This window comes from Ranitomeya variabilis, chromosome 3 (genome assembly GCF_051348905.1).
Source record: "Ranitomeya variabilis isolate aRanVar5 chromosome 3, aRanVar5.hap1, whole genome shotgun sequence".
NCBI lineage: Eukaryota > Metazoa > Chordata > Amphibia > Anura > Dendrobatidae > Ranitomeya > Ranitomeya variabilis.
Window position 1 is genome coordinate 286509308 of NC_135234.1, and position 27653 is coordinate 286536960.

Sequence of the window (27653 nt, forward strand, 5' to 3'; positions counted from 1 at the left end):
ACATCTCTCCTATATACAGACATCCCTCTATATACAGACACCACTCCTATATACAGACATCTCTCTATATACAGACACCACTCCTATATACAGACATCCCTCTATATACAGACACCACTCCTATATACAGACATCCCTCTATATACAGACACCACTCCTATATTCAGACATCCCCCTATATACAGACACCACTCCTATATACAGATATCCCTCTATATACAGACATCTCTCCTATATTCTGACATCCCCCTATATTGAGACACCACTCCTAAATACAGACATCCCCCTATATACAGACACCACTCCTATATACAGAAATCCCTCTATATACAGACCCCACTCCTATATACAGACATCCCCCTATATACAGACACCACTCCTATATACAGACATCCCTCTATATACAGACATCTCTCCTATATTCAGACATCCCCCTATATAGAGACACCACTCCTATATACAGACATCCCCTATATACAATCACCACTCCTATATACAGACATCCCGCTATATACAGACATCACTCCTATGTACAGACATCCCTCTATATACAGACACCACTCCTATATACAGACATCCCTCTATATACAGACACCACTCCTATATACAGACATCCCTCTAAATACAGACACCACTCCTATATACAGACATACCCCTATATACAGACACCACTACAATATACATACATCCTTCTATATACAGACATCACTCCTATATACAGACATTCCACTATATACAGACATCCTCCTATATACAGACACCACTCCTCTATACAGACATCTCTCCTATATACAGACATCCCTCTATATACAGACATCTCTCCCTTATACCGACATCTCTCCTATATACAGACATCCCCCTATATACAGACACCACTCCTATATACAGACATCCCCCTATATACAGACACCACTTCTATATACAGACATCCCTCTATATACAGACACCACTCCTATATACAGACACCACTCCTATATGCAGGCACCTCTCCTATATACAGACATACCTCTATAAACAGACACCACTCCTCTATACTGGCATCCCCCTATATACAGACATCTCTACTATATACAGACATCCCCTATATAGAGACACCACTCCTATATACAGACATCCCTCTATATACAGACACCACTCCTTTATACAGACATCCCCCTATATACAGACACCACTTCTATATAGAGACATCCCCCTATATACAGACACCAGTCCTATATGCAGACATCCCCCTATACACAGACATCCCTCTATATACAAACACCACTCCTATATACAGACATCCCTCTATATACAGACACCACTCCTATATACAGACATCCCTCTAAATACAGACACCACTCCTATATACAGACATCCCCACTATATACAGACACTACTCCTATAAACAGACATCCCTCTATATACAGACACCACTCCTATATACAGACATCCCTCTATATACAGACACCACTCCTATATACAGACATCCCTCTATATACAAACACCACTCCTATATATAGACATACCTCTGTATACAGACACCACTCCTATATACAGACATCCCTCTATATACAGACACCACTCCTATATACAGACATCTCTCCTATATACAAACATCCCCCTATATACAGACATTTCTCCTATATACAGACATCCCCCTATATACAGACATCTCTCCTATATAGGGACATTCCTCTATATACAGACACCACTCCTATATACAGACATCCCTCTGTATACAGACACCACTCCTATATACAGACATCCCTCTGTATACAGAAACCACTCCTATATACAGACATCCCTCTATATACAGACACCACTCCTATATACAGACATCCCTCTATATACAGACACCATTCCTATATACAGACATCCCTCTATATACAGACATCTCTCCTATATACAGACATCCCTCTATATACAGACACCACTCCTATATACAGACACCACTCCTATATACAGACATCCCTCTATATACAGACATCCCTCTATATACTGACACCACTCCTATATACAGACATCCCCCTATATACAGACACCACTCCTATATACAGACATCCCTCTATATACAGACACCACTCCTATATACAGACATCCCTCTATATACAGACACCACTCCTATATACATACATCCCTCTATATACAGACACCACTCCTATATACAGACATCCCTCTGTATACAGACACCACTCCTATATACAGGCATCCCTCTATATACAGACACCACTCCTTTATACAGACATCCCCCTATATACAGACACCACTTCTATATAGAGACATCCCCCTATATACAGACACCAGTCCTATATGCAGACATCCCCCTATACACAGACATCCCTCTATATACAAACACCACTCCTATATACAGACATCCCTCTATATACAGACACCACTCCTATATACAGACATCCCTCTAAATACAGACACCACTCCTATATACAGACATCCCCACTATATACAGACACTACTCCTATAAACAGACATCCCTCTATATACAGACACCACTCCTATATACAGACATCCCTCTATATACAGACACCACTCCTATATACAGACATCCCTCTATATACAAACACCACTCCTATATATAGACATACCTCTGTATACAGACACCACTCCTATATACAGACATCCCTCTATATACAGACACCACTCCTATATACAGACATCTCTCCTATATACAAACATCCCCCTATATACAGACATCTCTCCTATATACAGACATCCCCCTATATACAGACATCTCTCCTATATAGGGACATTCCTCTATATACAGACACCACTCCTATATACAGACATCCCTCTGTATACAGACACCACTCCTATATACAGACATCCCTCTGTATACAGAAACCACTCCTATATACAGACATCCCTCTATATACAGACACCACTCCTATATACAGACATCCCTCTATATACAGACACCACTCCTATATACAGACATCCCTCTATATACAGACATCTCTCCTATATACAGACATCCCTCTATATACAGACACCACTCCTATATACAGACACCACTCCTATATACAGACATCCCTCTATATACAGACATCCCTCTATATACTGACACCACTCCTATATACAGACATCCCCCTATATACAGACACCACTCCTATATACAGACATCCCTCTATATACAGACACCACTCCTATATACAGACATCCCTCTATATACAGACACCACTCCTATATACATACATCCCTCTATATACAGACACCACTCCTATATACAGACATCCCTCTGTATACAGACACCACTCCTATATACAGGCATCCCTCTATATACAGACACCACTCCTATATACAGACATCCCTCTATATACAGACACCACTCCTATATACAGACATCCCCCTACATACAGACACCACTCCTATATACAGACATCCCTCTAAATACAGACACCACTCCTATATACAGCCATCCCCCTATATACAGACACCACTCCTATATACAGACATCCCTCTATGTACAGACACCACTCCTATATACAGACATCCCTCCGTATACAGACACCACTCCTATATACAGACATCCCTCTATATACAGACACCACTCCTATATACAGACATCCCCCTATATACAGACACCACTCCTATATACAGACATCCCTCTATATACAGACACCACTCTTATGTACAGACACCCCTCTATATACAGACACCACTCCTATATACAGACATCCCTCTGTATACAGACACCACTCCTATATACAGACATCCCTCTATATACAGACACCACTCCTACATACAGACATCCCTCTATATACAGACACCACTCCTATATACAGAGATCCCCCTATATACAGACACCACTCCTATATACAGACATCCCTCTATATACAGACACCACTCCTATATACAGACATCGCTCTATATACAGACATCTCTCTTATATACAAACATCCCTCTATATACAGACACCACTCCTATATACAGACATCCCTCTATATACAGACATCTCTCCTATATACAGACATCCCTCTATATACAGACACCACTCCTATATACAGACATCCCCCTATATACAGACACCACTCCTATATACAGACATCCCTCTATATACAGACACCACTCCTATATACAGACATCCCCCTATATACAGACACCACTCCTATATACAGACATCCCTCTATATACAGACACCACTCCTATATACAGGCATCCCTCTATATAGAGACATCTCTCCTATATACAGACATCCCTCTATATACAGACACCACTCCTATATACAGACATCCCTCTATATACAGACATCTCTCCTATATACAGACATCCCTCTATATACAGACACCACTCCTATATACAGACATCCCTCTATATACAGACACCACTCCTATATACAGACATCCCTCTATATACAGACATCCCTCTATATACAGACACCACTCCTATATACAGACAACACTCTTATATACAGACATCCCTCTATATACCGACACCACTCCTATATACAGACATCCCTCTATATACAGACACCACTCCTATATACAGACATCCCCCAATATACAGACACCACTCCTATATACAGACGTCCCCTATATACAGACACCACTCCTATATACAGACATCCCTCTGTATACAGACACCACTCATATATACAGACATCCCTCTATATACAGACACCACTCCTATATACAGACATCCCTCTATATATAGACACCAATCCTATATAAAGACATCCCTCTATATACAGACATATCTCCTATATTCAGACATCCCCCTATATAGAGACACCACTCCTATATACAGACATCCCTCTGTATACAGACACAACTCCTATATACAGACATTCCTCTATATACAGACACCACTCCTATATACAGACATCCCTCTATATACAGACATCTCTCCTATATACAGACATCCCTCTATATACAGACAACACTCCTATATAAAGACATCCCTCTATATACAGACATCTCTCCTATATACAGACATCCCTCTATATACAGACACCACTCCTATATACAGACATCCCCCTGTATACAGACACCACTCCTATATACAGACATCCCTCCATATACAGACACCATTCCTATATACAGACATCCCTCTATAAACAAACACCACTCCTATATACAGACATCCCTCTATATACAGACACCACTCCTATATACAGACATCCCTCTATATACAGACACCACTCCTATATACAGACATCCCTCTATATACAGACACCACTCCTATATACAGATATCCCCCTATATACAGACACCACTCCTATATACAGACATCCCCCTATATACAGACACCACTCCTATATACAGACATCCCTCTGTATACAGACACCACTCCTATATACAGGCATCCCTCTATATACAGACACCACTCCTATATACAGACATCCCTCTATATACAGACACCACTCCTTATATACAGACATCCCCCTATATACAGACACCACTCCTATATACAGACATCCCTCTAAATACAGACACCACTCCTATATACAGCCATCCCCCTATATACAGACACCACTCCTATATACAGACATCCCTCTATATACAGACACCACTCCTATACACAGACATCCCTCTATATACAGACACCACTCTTATATACAGACATACCTCTATATACAGACACCACTCCTATATACAGACATCCCTCTATATACAGACATCTCTCCTATATACAGACATCCCTCTATATACAGACACCACTCCTATATACAGACATCCCCCTATATACAGACACCACTCCTATATACAGACATCCCTCTATATACAGACATCCCCCTATATACAGACACCACTCCTATATACAGGCATCCCTCTATATACAGACACCACTCCTATATACAGACATCCCTCTATATTCAGACACCACTCTTATATACAGACATACCTCTATATACAGACACCACTCCTATATACAGACATCCCTCTGTATACAGACACCACTCCTATATACAGACATCCCTCTGTATACAGACACCACTCCTATATACAGACAACACTCTTATATACAGACATCCCTCTATATACCGACACCACTCCTATATACAGACATCCCTCTATATACAGACACCACTCCTATATACAGACATCCCTCTATATACAGACACCACTCCTGTATACAGGCATCCCTCTATATACAGACATCTCTCCTATATACAGACATCCCTCTATATACAGACACCACTCCTATATACAGACTCCACTCCTATATACAGACATCCATCTATATACAGACATCCCTCTATATACAGACACCACTCCTATATACAGACATCCGCCTATATAGAGACACTCCTCCTATATACAGACATCCCTCTATATACAGACACCACTCCTATATACAGACATCCCTCTATATACAGACACCACTCCTATATACAGACATCCCTCCATATACAGACACCACTGCTATATCCAGACATCCCCCTATATACAGACACCACTCCTATATACAGACATCCCCTTATATAGAAACCACTCCTATATACAGACATCCCTCTGTATACAGACACCACTCCTATATACAGACATCCCTCTATATACAGACACCACTCCTATATACAGACATCCCCCTATATACAGACACCACTCCTATATACAGACATCCCTCTATATTCAGACACCACTCTTATATACAGACATACCTCTATATACAGACACCACTCCTATATACAGACATCCCTCTGTATACAGACACCACTCCTATATACAGACATCCCTCTGTATACAGACACCACTCCTATATACAGACAACACTCTTATATACAGACATCCCTCTATATACCGACACCACTCCTATATACAGACATCCCTCTATATACAGACACCACTCCTATATACAGACATCCCTCTATATACAGACACCACTCCTGTGTACAGACATCCCTCTATATACAGACATCTCTCCTATATACAGACATCCCTCTATATACAGACACCACTCCTATATACAGACTCCACTCCTATATACAGACATCCATCTATATACAGACATCCCTCTATATACAGACACCACTCCTATATACAGACATCTGCCTATATAGATACACCACTCCTATATACAGACATCCCTCTATATACAGACACCACTCCTATATACAGACATCCCTCTATATACAGACACCACTCCTATATACATACATCCCTCTATATACAGACACCACTCCTATATACAGACATCCCTCTGTATACAGACACCACTCCTATATACAGACATCCCTCCATATACAGACACCACTGCTATATCCAGACATCCCCCTATATACAGACACCACTCCTATATACAGACATCCCCTTATATAGACACCACTCCTATATACAGACATCCCTCTATATACAGACACCACTCCTATATACAGACATCCCCCTATATACAGACACCACTCCTATATACAGACATCCCCCATATACAGACACCACTCCTATATACAGACATCCCCCTATATACAGACACCACTCCTATATACAGACATCCCTCTGTATACAGACACCACTCCTATATACAGACATCCCTCTATATACATACGCCACTCCTATATACAGACATCCCTCTTTATACAGACATCTCTCCTATATACAGACATACCTCTATATGCAGACACCACTCCTATATACAGACACCACTCCTATATACAGACATCCCTCTATATACAGACACCACTCCTATATACAGACATCCCTCTATATACAGACACCACTCCTATATACAGACATCCCTCTATATACAGACACCACTCCTATATACAGACATCTCTCTATATACAGACACCACTCCTATATACAGACATCCCCCTATATACAGACACCACCCCTATATACAGACATCCCCCTATATACAGACACCACTCCTATATACAGACATCCCCCTATATACAGACACCACTCCTATATAGACATCCCTCTATATACAGACACCACTCCTATATAGACATCCCTCTATATACAGACACCACTCCTATATACAGACATCCCTCTATATACAGACACCACTCCTATATACAGACATCCCCCTATATACAGACACCACTCCTATATACAGACATCCCCCATATACAGACACCACTCCTATATACAGACATCCCCCTATATACAGACACCACTCCTATATACAGACATCCCTCTGTATACAGACACTACTACTATATACAGACACCACTCCTATATATAGACATCCCTCTATATACAGACACCACTCCTATATACAGACATCCCTCTGTATACAGACACCACTCCTATATACAGACATCCCTCTATATACATACGCCACTCCTATATACAGACATCCCTCTATATACAGACACCACTCCTATATACAGACATCCCCCTATATACAGACACCACTCCTATATACAGACATCCCCCTATATACAGACACCACTCCTATATAGACATCCCTCTATATACAGACACCACTCCTATATAGACATCCCTCTGTATACAGACACCACTCCTATATACAGACATCCCTCTATATACAGACACCACTCCTATATACAGACATCCCCCATATACAGACACCACTCCTATATACAGACATCCCCCTATATACAGACACCACTCCTATATACAGACATCCCTCTGTATACAGACACTACTACTATATACAGACATCCCTCTATATACAGACACCACTCCTTTATACAGACATCCCTCTATATACAGACACCACTCCTATATACAGACATCCCTCTATATACAGACATCTCTCCTATATACAGACATCCCTCTATATACAGACACCACTCCTATATACAGACATCTCTCTATATACAGACACCACTCCTATATACAGACATCCCTCTATATACAGACATCTCTCCTATATTCTGACATCCCCCTATATTGAGACACCACTCCTAAATACAGACATCCCCCTATATACAGACACCACTCCTATATACAGAAATCCCTCTATATACAGACCCCACTCCTATATACAGACATCCCCCTATATACAGACACCACTCCTTTATACAGACATCCCTCTATATACAGACATCTCTCCTATATTCAGACATCCCCCTATATAGAGACACCACTCCTATATACAGACATCCCCTATATACAGACACCACTCCTATATACAGACATCCCGCTATATACAGACATCACTCCTATGTACAGACATCCCTCTATATACAGACACCACTCCTATATACAGACATCCCTCTATATACAGACACCAGTCCTATATACAGACATCCCTCTAAATACAGACACCACTCCTATATACAGACATACCCCTATATACAGACACCACTACAATATACAGACATCCTTCTATATACAGACACCACTCCTATATACAGACATCCCACTATATACAGACATCCTCCTATATACAGACACCACTCCTCTATACAGACATCTCTCCTATATACAGACATCCCTCTATATACAGACATCTCTCCCTTATACCGACATCTCTCCTATATACAGACATCCCCCTATATACAGACACCACTCCTATATACAGACATCCCCCTATATACAGACACCACTTCTATATACAGACATCCCTCTATATACAGACACCACTCCTATATACAGACACCACTCCTATATGCAGGCACCTCTCCTATATACAGACATCCCTCTATGTACAGACACCACTCCTCTATACAGACATCCCCCTATATACAGACATCTCTACTATATACAGACATCCCCTATATAGAGACACCACTCCTATATACAGACATCCATCTATATACAGACACCACTCCTTTATACAGACATCCCCCTATATAGACACCACTTCTATATAGAGACATCCCCCTATATACAGACACGTCCTATATGCAGACATCCCCCTAGACACAGACATCCCTCTATATACAAACACCACTCCTATATACAGACATCCCTCTATATACAGACACCACTCCTATATACAGACATCCCTCTAAATACAGACACCACTCCTATATACAGACATCCCCACTATATACAGACACTACTCCTATGAACAGACATCCCTCTATATACAGACACCACTCCTATATACAGACATCCCTCTATATACAGACACCACTCCTATATACAGACATCCCTCTATATACAAACACCACTCCTATATATAGACATCCCTCTGTATACAGACACCACTCCTATATACAGACATCCCTCTATATACAGACACCACTCCTATATACATACATCTCTCCTATATACAAACATCCCCCTATATACAGACATCTCTCCTATATACAGACATCCCCCTATATACAGACATCTCTCCTATATACGGACATTCCTCTATATACAGACACCACTCCTATATACAGACATCCCTCTGTATACAGACACCACTCCTATATACAGACATCCCTCTGTATACAGACACCACTCCTATATACAGACATCCCTCTATATACAGACACCACTCCTATATACACACATCCCTCTATATACAGACACCACTCCTATATACAGACATCCCTCTATATACAGACACCACTCCTATATACAGACATCCCTCTATATACAGACACCACTCCTATATACAGATATCCCCCTATATACAGACACCACTCCTATATACAGACATCCCCCTATATACAGACACCACTCCTATATACAGACATCCCTCTGTATACAGACACCACTCCTATATAGAGGCATCCCTCTATATACAGACACCACTCCTATATACAGACATCCCTCTATATACAGACACCACTGCTTATATACAGACATCCCCCTATATACAGACACCACTCCTATATACAGACATCCCTCTAAATACAGACACCACTCCTATATACAGCCATCCCCCTATATACAGACACCACTCCTATATACAGACATCCCTCTATATACAGACACCACTCCTATACACAGACATCCCTCTATATACAGACACCACTCTTATATACAGACATACCTCTATATACAGACACCACTCCTATATACAGACATCCCTCTATATACAGACATCTCTCCTATATACAGACATCCCTCTATATACAGACACCACTCCTATATACAGACATCCCCCTATATACAGACACCACTCCTATATACAGACATCCCTCTATATACAGACATCCCCCTATATACAGACACCACTCCTATATACAGGCATCCCTCTATATACAGACACCACTCCTATATACAGACATCCCTCTATATTCAGACACCACTCTTATATACAGACATACCTCTATATACAGACACCACTCCTATATACAGACATCCCTCTGTATACAGACACCACTCCTATATACAGACATCCCTCTGTATACAGACACCACTCCTATATACAGACAACACTCTTATATACAGACATCCCTCTATATACCGACACCACTCCTATATACAGACATCCCTCTATATACAGACACCACTCCTATATACAGACATCCCTCTATATACAGACACCACTCCTGTATACAGGCATCCCTCTATATACAGACATCTCTCCTATATACAGACATCCCTCTATATACAGACACCACTCCTATATACAGACTCCACTCCTATATACAGACATCCATCTATATACAGACATCCCTCTATATACAGACACCACTCCTATATACAGACATCCGCCTATATAGAGACACCACTCCTATATACAGACATCCCTCTATATACAGACACCACTCCTATATACAGACATCCCTCTATATACAGACACCACTCCTATATACAGACATCCCTCCATATACAGACACCACTGCTATATCCAGACATCCCCCTATATACAGACACCACTCCTATATACAGACATCCCCTTATATAGAAACCACTCCTATATACAGACATCCCTCTGTATACAGACACCACTCCTATATACAGACATCCCTCTATATACAGACACCACTCCTATATACAGACATCCCCCTGTATACAGACACCACTCCTATATACAGACATCCCTCTATATTCAGACACCACTCTTATATACAGACATCCCTCTATATACAGACACCACTCCTATATACAGACATCCCTCTGTATACAGACACCACTCCTATATACAGACATCCCTCTGTATACAGACACCACTCCTATATACAGACAACACTCTTATATACAGACATCCCTCTATATACCGACACCACTCCTATATACAGACATCCCTCTATATACAGACACCACTCCTATATACAGACATCCCTCTATATACAGACACCACTCCTGTGTACAGACATCCCTCTATATACAGACATCTCTCCTATATACAGACATCCCTCTATATACAGACACCACTCCTATATACAGACTCCACTCCTATATACAGACATCCATCTATATACAGACATCCCTCTATATACAGACACCACTCCTATATACAGACATCTGCCTATATAGATACACCACTCCTATATACAGACATCCCTCTATATACAGACACCACTCCTATATACAGACATCCCTCTATATACAGACACCACTCCTATATACATACATCCCTCTATATACAGACACCACTCCTATATACAGACATCCCTCTGTATACAGACACCACTCCTATATACAGACATCCCTCCATATACAGACACCACTGCTATATCCAGACATCCCCCTATATACAGACACCACTCCTATATACAGACATCCCCTTATATAGACACCACTCCTATATACAGACATCCCTCTATATACAGACACCACTCCTATATACAGACATCCCCCTATATACAGACACCACTCCTATATACAGACATCCCCCATATACAGACACCACTCCTATATACAGACATCCCCCTATATACAGACACTACTCCTATAAACAGACATCCCTCTATATACAGACACCACTCCTATATACAGACATCCCTCTATATACAGACACCACTCCTATATACAGACATCCCTCTATATACAAACACCACTCCTATATATAGACATCCCTCTGTATACAGACACCACTCCTATATACAGACATCCCTCTATATACAGACACCACTCCTATATACAGACATCTCTCCTATATACAAACATCCCCCTATATACAGACATCTCTCCTATATACAGACATCCCCCTATATACAGACATCTCTCCTATATACGGACATCCCTCTGTATACAGACACCACTCCTATATACAGACATCCCTCCATATACAGACACCACTGCTATATCCAGACATCCCCCTATATACAGACACCACTCCTATATACAGACATCCCCTTATATAGACACCACTCCTATATACAGACATCCCTCTATATACAGACACCACTCCTATAAACAGACATCCCCCTATATACAGACACCACTCCTATATACAGACATCCCCTTATATAGACACCACTCCTATATACAGACATCCCTCTATATACAGACACCACTCCTATATACAGACATCCCCCTATATACAGACACCACTCCTATATACAGACATCCCCCATATACAGACACCACTCCTATATACAGACATCCCCCTATATACAGACACCACTCCTATATACAGACATCCCTCTGTATACAGACACCACTCCTATATACAGACATCCCTCTATATACATACGCCACTCCTATATACAGACATCCCTCTTTATACAGACATCTCTCCTATATACAGACATACCTCTATATGCAGACACCACTCCTATACACAGACATCCCTCTATATACAGACACCACTCTTATATACAGACATACCTCTATATACAGACACCACTCCTATATACAGACATCCCTCTATATACAGACATCTCTCCTATATACAGACATCCCTCTATATACAGACACCACTCCTATATACAGACATCCCCCTATATACAGACACCACTCCTATATACAGACATCCCTCTATATACAGACATCCCCCTATATACAGACACCACTCCTATATACAGGCATCCCTCTATATACAGACACCACTCCTATATACAGACATCCCCCTATATACAGACACCACTCCTATATACAGACATCCCCCTATATACAGACACCACTCCTATATACAGACATCCCCCTATATACAGACACCACTCCTATATACAGACATCCCCCTATATACAGACACCACTCCTATATACAGACATCCCTCTATATACAGACACCACTCCTATATACAGACATCCCCCTATATACAGACACCACTCCTATATACAGACATCCCCTTATATAGACACCACTCCTATATACAGACATCCCTCTATATACAGACACCACTCCTATATACAGACATCCCCCTATATACAGACACCACTCCTATATACAGACATCCCCCATATACAGACACCACTCCTATATACAGACATCCCCCTATATACAGACACCACTCCTATATACAGACATCCCTCTGTATACAGACACCACTCCTATATACAGACATCCCTCTATATACATACGCCACTCCTATATACAGACATCCCTCTTTATACAGACATCTCTCCTATATACAGACATACCTCTATATGCAGACACCACTCCTATACACAGACATCCCTCTATATACAGACACCACTCTTATATACAGACATACCTCTATATACAGACACCACTCCTATATACAGACATCCCTCTATATACAGACATCTCTCCTATATACAGACATCCCTCTATATACAGACACCACTCCTATATACAGACATCCCCCTATATACAGACACCACTCCTATATACAGACATCCCTCTATATACAGACATCCCCCTATATACAGACACCACTCCTATATACAGGCATCCCTCTATATACAGACACCACTCCTATATACAGACATCCCCCTATATACAGACACCACTCCTATATACAGACATCCCCCTATATACAGACACCACTCCTATATACAGACATCCCCCTATATACAGACACCACTCCTATATACAGACATCCCCCTATATACAGACACCACTCCTTTATACAGACATCCCTCTATATACAGACACCACTCCTATATACAGACATCCCTCTATATACAGACACCACTCCTATATACAGACATCCCTCTATATACAGACACCACTCCTATATACAGACATCTCTCTATATACAGACACCACTCCTATATACAGACATCCCCCTATATACAGACACCACCCCTATATACAGACATCCCCCTATATACAGACACCACTCCTATATACAGACATCCCCCTATATACAGACACCACTCCTATATAGACATCCCTCTATATACAGACACCACTCCTATATAGACATCCCTCTATATACAGACACCACTCCTATATACAGACATCCCTCTATATACAGACACCACTCCTATATACAGACATCCCCCTATATACAGACACCACTCCTATATACAGACATCCCCCATATACAGACACCACTCCTATATACAGACATCCCCCTATATACAGACACCACTCCTATATACAGACATCCCTCTGTATACAGACACTACTACTATATACAGACACCACTCCTATATATAGACATCCCTCTATATACAGACACCACTCCTATATACAGACATCCCTCTGTATACAGACACCACTCCTATATATAGACATCCCTCTATATACATACGCCACTCCTATATACAGACATCCCTCTATATACAGACACCACTCCTATATACAGACATCCCCCTATATACAGACACCACTCCTATATACAGACATCCTCCTATATACAGACACCACTCCTATATACAGACATCCCCCTATATACAGACACCACTCCTATATAGACATCCCTCTATATACAGACACCACTCCTATATAGACATCCCTCTGTATACAGACACCACTCCTATATACAGACATCCCTCTATATACAGACACCACTCCTATATACAGACATCCCCCATATACAGACACCACTCCTATATACAGACATCCCCCTATATACAGACACCACTCCTATATACAGACATCCCTCTGTATACAGACACTACTACTATATACAGACATCCCTCTATATACAGACACCACTCCTTTATACAGACATCCCTCTATATACAGACACCACTCCTATATACAGACATCCCTCTATATACAGACATCTCTCCTATATACAGACATCCCTCTATATACAGACACCACTCCTATATACAGACATCTCTCTATATACAGACACCACTCCTATATACAGACATCCCAGACATCTCTCCTATATTCTGACATCCCCCTATATTGAGACACCACTCCTAAATACAGACATCCCCCTACATACAGACACCACTCCTATATACAGAAATCCCTCTATATACAGACCCCACTCCTATATACAGACATTCCCCTATATACAGACACCACTCCTTTATACAGACATCCCTCTATATACAGACATCTCTCCTATATTCAGACATCCCCCTATATAGAGACACCACTCCTATATACAGACATCCCCTATATACAGACACCACTCCTATATACAGACATCCCGCTATATACAGACATCACTCCTATGTACAGACATCCCTCTATATACAGACACCACTCCTATATACAGACATCCCTCTATATACAGACACCACTCCTATATACAGACATCCCTCTAAATACAGACACCACTCCTATATACAGACATACCCCTATATACAGACACCACTACAATATACAGACATCCTTCTATATACAGACACCACTCCTATATACAGACATCCCACTATATACAGACATCCTCCTATATACAGACACCACTCCTCTATACAGACATCTCTCCTATATACAGACATCCCTCTATATACAGACATCTCTCCCTTATACCGACATCTCTCCTATATACAGACATCCCCCTATATACAGACACCACTCCTATATACAGACATCCCCCTATATACAGACACCACTTCTATATACAGACATCCCTCTATATACAGACACCACTCCTATATACAGACACCACTCCTATATGCAGGCACCTCTCCTATATACAGACATCCCTCTATGTACAGACACCACTCCTCTATACAGACATCCCCCTATATACAGACATCTCTACTATATACAGACATCCCCTATATAGAGACACCACTCCTATATACAGACATCCATCTATATACAGACACCACTCCTTTATACAGACATCCCCCTATATAGACACCACTTCTATATAGAGACATCCCCCTATATACAGACACGTCCTATATGCAGACATCCCCCTAGACACAGACATCCCTCTATATACAAACACCACTCCTATATACAGACATCCCTCTATATACAGACACCACTCCTATATACAGACATCCCTCTAAATACAGACACCACTCCTATATACAGACATCCCCACTATATACAGACACTACTCCTATAAACAGACATCCCTCTATATACAGACACCACTCCTATATACAGACATCCCTCTATATACAGACACCACTCCTATATACAGACATCCCTCTATATACAAACACCACTCCTATATATAGACATCCCTCTGTATACAGACACCACTCCTATATACAGACATCCCTCTATATACAGACACCACTCCTATATACAGACATCTCTCCTATATACAAACATCCCCCTATATACAGACATCTCTCCTATATACAGACATCCCCCTATATACAGACATCTCTCCTATATACGGACATTCCTCTATATACAGACACCACTCCTATATACAGACATCCCTCTGTATACAGACACCACTCCTATATACAGACATCCCTCTGTATACAGACACCACTCCTATATACAGACATCCCTCTATATACAGACACCACTCCTATATACAGACATCCCTCTATATACAGACACCACTCCTATATACAGACATCCCTCTATATACAGACATCTCTCCTATATACAGACACCACTCCTATATACAGACATCCCTCTATATACAGACATCCCTCTATATACTGACACCACTCCTATATACAGACATCCCCCTATATACAGACACCACTCCTATATACAGACATCCCTCTATATACAGACACCACTCCTATATACATACATCCCTCTATATACAGACACCACTCCTATATACAGACATCCCTCTGTATACAGACACCACTCCTATATACAGACATCCCTCTGTATACAGACACCACTCCTATATACAGACATCCCTCTATATACAGACACCACTCCTATATACAGACATCCCCATTTATACAGACACCACTCCTATATACAGACATCCCCCTATATAGACACCACTCCTATATACAGACATCCCTCTGTATACAGACACCACTCCTATATACAGACATCCCTCTATATACAGACACCACTCCTATATACAGACATCCCCCATATACAGACACCACTCCTATATACAGACATCCCCCTATATACAGACACCACTCCTATATACAGACATCCCCCTATATACAGACACCACTCCTATATACAGACATCCCCCTATATAGACACCACTCCTATATACAGACATCCCTCTGTATACAGACACCACTCCTATATACAGACATCCCTCTATATACAGACACCACTCCTATATACAGATATCCCCCTATATACAGACACCACTCCTATATACAGACATCCCCCATATACAGACACCACTCCTATATACAGACATCCCCTATATACAGAAACCACTCCTATATACAGACATCCCTCTGTATACAGACACCACTCCTATATACAGACATCCCTCTATATACATACGCCACTCCTATATACAAACATCCCTCTGTATACAGACACCACTCCTATATACAGACATCCCTCTATATACAGACACCACTCCTATATACAGACATCCCTCTATATACAGACATCTCTCCTATATACAGACATCCCTCTATATACAGACACCACTCCTATATACAGACACCACTCCTATATACAGACATCCCTCTATATACAGACACCACTCCTATATACAGACATCCCTCTATATACAGACACCACTCCTATATACAGACATCCCTCTATATACAGACACCACTCCTATATACAGACATCCCCCTACATACAGACACCACTCCTATATACAGACATCCCCATATATACAGACACCACTCCTATATACAGACATCCCCCTATATAGAGACACCACTCCTATTTACAGACATCCCCCTATATACAGACATCTCTACTATATACAGACATCCCCCTATATACAGACATCACTCCTATGTACAGACATCCCTCTATATACAGACATCTCTCCTATATTCAGACATCCCCCTATATAGAGACACCACTCCTATATACAGACATCCCCTATATACAGACACCACTCCTATATACAGACATCCCGCTATATACAGACATCACTCCTATGTACAGACATCCCTCTATATACAGACACCACTCCTATATACAGACATCCCTCTATATACAGACACCACTCCTATATACAGACATCCCTCTAAATACAGACACCACTCCTATATACAGACATACCCCTATATACAGACACCACTACAATATACAGACATCCTTCTATATACAGACACCACTCCTATATACAGACATCCCACTATATACAGACATCCTCCTATATACAGACATCACTCCTCTATACAGACATCTCTCCTATATACAGACATCCCTCTATATACAGACATCTCTCCCTTATACCGACATCTCTCCTATATACAGACATCCCCCTATATACAGACACCACTCCTATGTACAGACATCCCCCTATATACAGACACCACTTCTATATACAGACACCACTCCTATATGCAGGCACCTCTCCTATATACAGACATCCCTCTATATACAGACACCACTCCTCTATACAGACATCCCCCTATATACAGACATCTCTACTATATACAGACATCCCCTATATAGAGACACCACTCCTATATACAGACATCCCTCTATATACAGACACCACTCCTTTATACAGACATCCCCCTATATACAGACACCACTTCTATATAGAGACATCCCCCTATATACAGACACGTCCTATATGCAGACATCCCCCTATACACAGACATCCCTCTATATACAAACACCACTCCTATATACAGACATCCCTCTATATACAGACACCACTCCTATATACAGACATCCCTCTAAATACAGACACCACTCCTATATACAGACATCCCCACTATATACAGACACTACTCCTATAAACAGACATCCCTCTATATACAGACACCACTCCTATATACAGACATCCCTCTATATACAGACACCACTCCTATATACAGACATCCCTCTGTATACAGACACCACTCCTATATATAGACATCCCTCTATATACATACGCCACTCCTATATACAGACATCCCTCTATATACAGACACCACTCCTATATACAGACATCCCCCTATATACAGACACCACTCCTATATACAGACATCCTCCTATATACAGACACCACTCCTATATACAGACATCCCCCTATATACAGACACCACTCCTATATAGACATCCCTCTATATACAGACACCACTCCTATATAGACATCCCTCTGTATACAGACACCACTCCTATATACAGACATCCCTCTATATACAGACACCACTCCTATATACAGACATCCCCCATATACAGACACCACTCCTATATACAGACATCCCCCTATATACAGACACCACTCCTATATACAGACATCCCTCTGTATACAGACACTACTACTATATACAGACATCCCTCTATATACAGACACCACTCCTTTATACAGACATCCCTCTATATACAGACACCACTCCTATATACAGACATCCCTCTATATACAGACATCTCTCCTATATACAGACATCCCTCTATATACAGACACCACTCCTATATACAGACATCTCTCTATATACAGACACCACTCCTATATACAGACATCCCAGACATCTCTCCTATATTCTGACATCCCCCTATATTGAGACACCACTCCTAAATACAGACATCCCCCTACATACAGACACCACTCCTATATACAGAAATCCCTCTATATACAGACCCCACTCCTATATACAGACATCCCCCTATATACAGACACCACTCCTTTATACAGACATCCCTCTATATACAGACATCTCTCCTATATTCAGACATCCCCCTATATAGAGACACCACTCCTATATACAGACATCCCCTATATACAGACACCACTCCTATATACAGACATCCCGCTATATACAGACATCACTCCTATGTACAGACATCCCTCTATATACAGACACCACTCCTATATACAGACATCCCTCTATATACAGACACCACTCCTATATACAGACATCCCTCTATATACAGACATCCCTCTATATACAGACACCACTCCTATATACAGACAACACTCTTATATACAGACATCCCTCTATATACCGACACCACTCCTATATACAGACATCCCTCTATATACAGACACCACTCCTATATACAGACATCCCCCAATATACAGACACCACTCCTATATACAGACGTCCCCTATATACAGACTCCACTCCTATATACAGACATCTCTCTATATACAGACACCACTCCTATATACAGACATCCCAGACATCTCTCCTATATTCTGACATCCCCCTATATTGAGACACCACTCCTAAATACAGACATCCCCCTACATACAGACACCACTCCTATATACAGAAATCCCTCTATATACAGACCCCACTCCTATATACAGACATCCCCCTATATACAGACACCACTCCTTTATACAGACATCCCTCTATATACAGACATCTCTCCTATATACAGGCATCCCTCTATATAGAGACATCTCTCCTATATACAGACATCCCTCTATATACAGACACCACTCCTATATACAGACATCCCTCTATATACAGACATCTCTCCTATATACAGACATCCCTCTATATACAGACACCACTCCTATATACAGACATCCCTCTATATACAGACACCACTCCTATATACAGACATCCCTCTATATACAGACATCCCTCTATATACAGACACCACTCCTATATACAGACAACACTCTTATATACAGACATCCCTCTATATACCGACACCACTCCTATATACAGACATCCCTCTATATACAGACACCACTCCTATATACAGACATCCCCCAATATACAGACACCACTCCTATATACAGACGTCCCCTATATACAGACACCACTCCTATATACAGACATCCCTCTGTATACAGACACCACTCATATATACAGACATCCCTCTATATACAGACACCACTCCTATATACAGACATCCCTCTATATATAGACACCAATCCTATATAAAGACATCCCTCTATATACAGACATATCTCCTATATTCAGACATCCCCCTATATAGAGACACCACTCCTATATACAGACATCCCTCTGTATACAGACACAACTCCTATATACAGACATTCCTCTATATACAGACACCACTCCTATATACAGACATCCCTCTATATACAGACATCTCTCCTATATACAGACATCCCTCTATATACAGACAACACTCCTATATAAAGACATCCCTCTATATACAGACATCTCTCCTATATACAGACATCCCTCTATATACAGACACCACTCCTATATACAGACATCCCCCTGTATACAGACACCACTCCTATATACAGACATCCCTCCATATACAGACACCATTCCTATATACAGACATCCCTCTATAAACAAACACCACTCCTATATACAGACATCCCTCTATATACAGACACCACTCCTATATACAGACATCCCTCTATATACAGACACCACTCCTATATACAGACATCCCTCTATATACAGACACCACTCCTATATACAGATATCCCCCTATATACAGACACCACTCCTATATACAGACATCCCCCTATATACAGACACCACTCCTATATACAGACATCCCTCTGTATACAGACACCACTCCTATATACAGGCATCCCTCTATATACAGACACCACTCCTATATACAGACATCCCTCTATATACAGACACCACTCCTTATATACAGACATCCCCCTATATACAGACACCACTCCTATATACAGACATCCCTCTAAATACAGACACCACTCCTATATACAGCCATCCCCCTATATACAGACACCACTCCTATATACAGACATCCCTCTATATACAGACACCACTCCTATACACAGACATCCCTCTATATACAGACACCACTCTTATATACAGACATACCTCTATATACAGACACCACTCCTATATACAGACATCCCTCTATATACAGACATCTCTCCTATATACAGACATCCCTCTATATACAGACACCACTCCTATATACAGACATCCCCCTATATACAGACACCACTCCTATATACAGACATCCCTCTATATACAGACATCCCCCTATATACAGACACCACTCCTATATACAGGCATCCCTCTATATACAGACACCACTCCTATATACAGACATCCCTCTATATTCAGACACCACTCTTATATACAGACATACCTCTATATACAGACACCACTCCTATATACAGACATCCCTCTGTATACAGACACCACTCCTATATACAGACATCCCTCTGTATACAGACACCACTCCTATATACAGACAACACTCTTATATACAGACATCCCTCTATATACCGACACCACTCCTATATACAGACATCCCTCTATATACAGACACCACTCCTATATACAGACATCCCTCTATATACAGACACCACTCCTGTATACAGGCATCCCTCTATATACAGACATCTCTCCTATATACAGACATCCCTCTATATACAGACACCACTCCTATATACAGACTCCACTCCTATATACAGACATCCATCTATATACAGACATCCCTCTATATACAGACACCACTCCTATATACAGACATCCGCCTATATAGAGACACTCCTCCTATATACAGACATCCCTCTATATACAGACACCACTCCTATATACAGACATCCCTCTATATACAGACACCACTCCTATATACAGACATCCCTCCATATACAGACACCACTGCTATATCCAGACATCCCCCTATATACAGACACCACTCCTATATACAGACATCCCCTTATATAGAAACCACTCCTATATACAGACATCCCTCTGTATACAGACACCACTCCTATATACAGACATCCCTCTATATACAGACACCACTCCTATATACAGACATCCCCCTATATACAGACACCACTCCTATATACAGACATCCCTCTATATTCAGACACCACTCTTATATACAGACATACCTCTATATACAGACACCACTCCTATATACAGACATCCCTCTGTATACAGACACCACTCCTATATACAGACATCCCTCTGTATACAGACACCACTCCTATATACAGACAACACTCTTATATACAGACATCCCTCTATATACCGACACCACTCCTATATACAGACATCCCTCTATATACAGACACCACTCCTATATACAGACATCCCTCTATATACAGACACCACTCCTGTGTACAGACATCCCTCTATATACAGACATCTCTCCTATATACAGACATCCCTCTATATACAGACACCACTCCTATATACAGACTCCACTCCTATATACAGACATCCATCTATATACAGACATCCCTCTATATACAGACACCACTCCTATATACAGACATCTGCCTATATAGATACACCACTCCTATATACAGACATCCCTCTATATACAGACACCACTCCTATATACAGACATCCCTCTATATACAGACACCACTCCTATATACATACATCCCTCTATATACAGACACCACTCCTATATACAGACATCCCTCTGTATACAGACACCACTCCTATATACAGACATCCCTCCATATACAGACACCACTGCTATATCCAGACATCCCCCTATATACAGACACCACTCCTATATACAGACATCCCCTTATATAGACACCACTCCTATATACAGACATCCCTCTATATACAGACACCACTCCTATATACAGACATCCCCCTATATACAGACACCACTCCTATATACAGACATCCCCCATATACAGACACCACTCCTATATACAGACATCCCCCTATATACAGACACCACTCCTATATACAGACATCCCTCTGTATACAGACACCACTCCTATATACAGACATCCCTCTATATACATACGCCACTCCTATATACAGACATCCCTCTTTATACAGACATCTCTCCTATATACAGACATACCTCTATATGCAGACACCACTCCTATATACAGACACCACTCCTATATACAGACATCCCTCTATATACAGACACCACTCCTATATACAGACATCCCTCTATATACAGACACCACTCCTATATACAGACATCCCTCTATATACAGACACCACTCCTATATACAGACATCTCTCTATATACAGACACCACTCCTATATACAGACATCCCCCTATATACAGACACCACCCCTATATACAGACATCCCCCTATATACAGACACCACTCCTATATACAGACATCCCCCTATATACAGACACCACTCCTATATAGACATCCCTCTATATACAGACACCACTCCTATATAGACATCCCTCTATATACAGACACCACTCCTATATACAGACATCCCTCTATATACAGACACCACTCCTATATACAGACATCCCCCTATATACAGACACCACTCCTATATACAGACATCCCCCATATACAGACACCACTCCTATATACAGACATCCCCCTATATACAGACACCACTCCTATATACAGACATCCCTCTGTATACAGACACTACTACTATATACAGACACCACTCCTATATATAGACATCCCTCTATATACAGACACCACTCCTATATACAGACATCCCTCTGTATACAGACACCACTCCTATATACAGACATCCCTCTATATACATACGCCACTCCTATATACAGACATCCCTCTATATACAGACACCACTCCTATATACAGACATCCCCCTATATACAGACACCACTCCTATATACAGACATCCCCCTATATACAGACACCACTCCTATATAGACATCCCTCTATATACAGACACCACTCCTATATAGACATCCCTCTGTATACAGACACCACTCCTATATACAGACATCCCTCTATATACAGACACCACTCCTATATACAGACATCCCCCATATACAGACACCACTCCTATATACAGACATCCCCCTATATACAGACACCACTCCTATATACAGACATCCCTCTGTATACAGACACTACTACTATATACAGACATCCCTCTATATACAGACACCACTCCTTTATACAGACATCCCTCTATATACAGACACCACTCCTATATACAGACATCCCTCTATATACAGACATCTCTCCTATATACAGACATCCCTCTATATACAGACACCACTCCTATATACAGACATCTCTCTATATACAGACACCACTCCTATATACAGACATCCCTCTATATACAGACATCTCTCCTATATTCTGACATCCCCCTATATTGAGACACCACTCCTAAATACAGACATCCCCCTATATACAGACACCACTCCTATATACAGAAATCCCTCTATATACAGACCCCACTCCTATATACAGACATCCCCCTATATACAGACACCACTCCTTTATACAGACATCCCTCTATATACAGACATCTCTCCTATATTCAGACATCCCCCTATATAGAGACACCACTCCTATATACAGACATCCCCTATATACAGACACCACTCCTATATACAGACATCCCGCTATATACAGACATCACTCCTATGTACAGACATCCCTCTATATACAGACACCACTCCTATATACAGACATCCCTCTATATACAGACACCAGTCCTATATACAGACATCCCTCTAAATACAGACACCACTCCTATATACAGACATACCCCTATATACAGACACCACTACAATATACAGACATCCTTCTATATACAGACACCACTCCTATATACAGACATCCCACTATATACAGACATCCTCCTATATACAGACACCACTCCTCTATACAGACATCTCTCCTATATACAGACATCCCTCTATATACAGACATCTCTCCCTTATACCGACATCTCTCCTATATACAGACATCCCCCTATATACAGACACCACTCCTATATACAGACATCCCCCTATATACAGACACCACTTCTATATACAGACATCCCTCTATATACAGACACCACTCCTATATACAGACACCACTCCTATATGCAGGCACCTCTCCTATATACAGACATCCCTCTATGTACAGACACCACTCCTCTATACAGACATCCCCCTATATACAGACATCTCTACTATATACAGACATCCCCTATATAGAGACACCACTCCTATATACAGACATCCATCTATATACAGACACCACTCCTTTATACAGACATCCCCCTATATAGACACCACTTCTATATAGAGACATCCCCCTATATACAGACACGTCCTATATGCAGACATCCCCCTAGACACAGACATCCCTCTATATACAAACACCACTCCTATATACAGACATCCCTCTATATACAGACACCACTCCTATATACAGACATCCCTCTAAATACAGACACCACTCCTATATACAGACATCCCCACTATATACAGACACTACTCCTATGAACAGACATCCCTCTATATACAGACACCACTCCTATATACAGACATCCCTCTATATACAGACACCACTCCTATATACAGACATCCCTCTATATACAAACACCACTCCTATATATAGACATCCCTCTGTATACAGACACCACTCCTATATACAGACATCCCTCTATATACAGACACCACTCCTATATACATACATCTCTCCTATATACAAACATCCCCCTATATACAGACATCTCTCCTATATACAGACATCCCCCTATATACAGACATCTCTCCTATATACGGACATTCCTCTATATACAGACACCACTCCTATATACAGACATCCCTCTGTATACAGACACCACTCCTATATACAGACATCCCTCTGTATACAGACACCACTCCTATATACAGACATCCCTCTATATACAGACA